This window comes from Myotis daubentonii, chromosome 1 (genome assembly GCF_963259705.1).
Source record: "Myotis daubentonii chromosome 1, mMyoDau2.1, whole genome shotgun sequence".
In the NCBI taxonomy this organism is placed as follows: Eukaryota; Metazoa; Chordata; class Mammalia; order Chiroptera; family Vespertilionidae; genus Myotis; species Myotis daubentonii.
The window spans coordinates 124,722,131-124,723,955 of NC_081840.1; positions in this window are offsets into that span (position 1 = coordinate 124,722,131).

Genomic DNA, 1,825 nt, shown 5'->3' on the forward strand with positions numbered 1-1,825 from the left:
TCAAATCTTCCCTGCATGTCTGTGATAAGTACACTAATCCTATACAATAAAAAGCTAATATGCACCCTGACCGGTTTGGCTAGGTGGATAGAGCATTGGCCTGGGGACTGAAAGGTCCCAGGTTCGATTAAGGTCAAGGGCATGTACCTTGGTTATGGGCACATCCCCAGTAGGGGGTGTGCAGGAGGCAGCTGATTGATGTTTCTCTCTCATTGATGTTTCTAACTCTCTATCCCTCTCCCTTCCTCTCTTTAAGAAATCAATAAAATATATATATTTTTTAAAGGCTAATATGCAAATTGACCCTACAGCTGAAGATCCTCTCTATGATGTGCACTGACCACCAGGGGGAAGATGCTCAATGCAGGAACTGCCCCCTGGTGGTCAGTATGCTTCTCCACAGGGGGAGCACCACTCAGCCAGAAGCCGGGCTCGCCAGCCAGCAGGCTCATGGCTGGCAAGTGCAGTGGTGATGCCAGAAGCCTCCCCCACCTCCGTGGCAGCTCTATGGATGTCCGGGGAGCGGGCCTTAGCTGTCTGTTGGACATCCCTCTAGGGCTCCTGGACTGCAAGAGGGCACAGGCCAGGCTGAGGGACACCCCCCCCCCAAAGTGCATGAATTTTATGCACTGGGCCTCTAGTATAGGTATAAGAGTACAGATTAGAATACTTGGAAAAAACACACCCTAAGGCTGTGAGCCTAGAAAAATAGGGAGGGGGTAACTTGTGAATAAAAGGGAAATCAGAACAGCAAACACCTCTCTGAGTTTGGCTAGTGTTCAGCTGTCTGGACACCTGAGCAGCACCTGTGCTTTACTCTAGTGTATCCTTTCTTCTTCCGGTCACTGCTAGCGCCACAGACAACAGCAATGTCCAGTTGTGCACTTCAGCCAATATGTGCATCCAATATGTGGACATCAGGAAAGGTTGAGAGAGTTAAGAGGGGCACAAAGAAAAGCGAGACTGAAGGAAAAGTCTAAAACTTGGGGGAATGTGTGTATGAGGTCTAGCCTTATGCTCTGGAACAATAGGGGGGAAAGTGACAGGAAATATTGGAAGAGCTTTAAAGAAAGGGAAGTCATCTGGCTTGACATGCTTTGCACTTTTCATCAGACCATCTTCAGTTCCTTGCTGAAGTAGCACTACGTCTAAATACACCACCTGCTTCACGGAAGCCCCACCTCCATGAAGACTGCTACCCGCTCAGCTTCCCAAGGCACTGCTGCCCTCCAGGGTCTCTAAAATCAGATTCCGTGGTTCTTCCGCTATAGTCCAGGCTCATTTAACTGATGTTCTGTGTTTCATTGCTGAAAGTTAGAGACTATTATTTTCTCAGAAGGAAAAACAATAAACTCTAAGAATTAATAAGAAAATTAATACTTAAATGACCTTGGATTTCACAAAATACATCTTTTTAAATAAAAGAAATCATGTTCTTCTAGGTCCCTGAAATTTCAGTATAGCCTCGGTCAATTGATAAAGCTACTAAAATAGAATTTACCAAGAAAGCAATAGAATGCAAACTTAGTTAAGGTAACACAGTCATCTCCCTCAGTATGTAAAGTCAGTGCATCAAAAGGCAACTCTACAGCAAGATTCTAAGCCAAGGTCATATCTTTCAAAGGCTAAATTAAGATAAATTACAAAAGCTCTCTCCTTAACACCTTGCTAAAGAAAATTGCATTTCTTTCTGCTGTATTTACTAGAGTTGCTGTGCTGCCTGCTTTTAATGACCAACCCCTTTGACCAGGCTTTGCTGAAATCTCATAAAGATGAGCTTCGATCACAAGCACAGCACAGTGCCAAGGTTGCATAAGCTGACTCC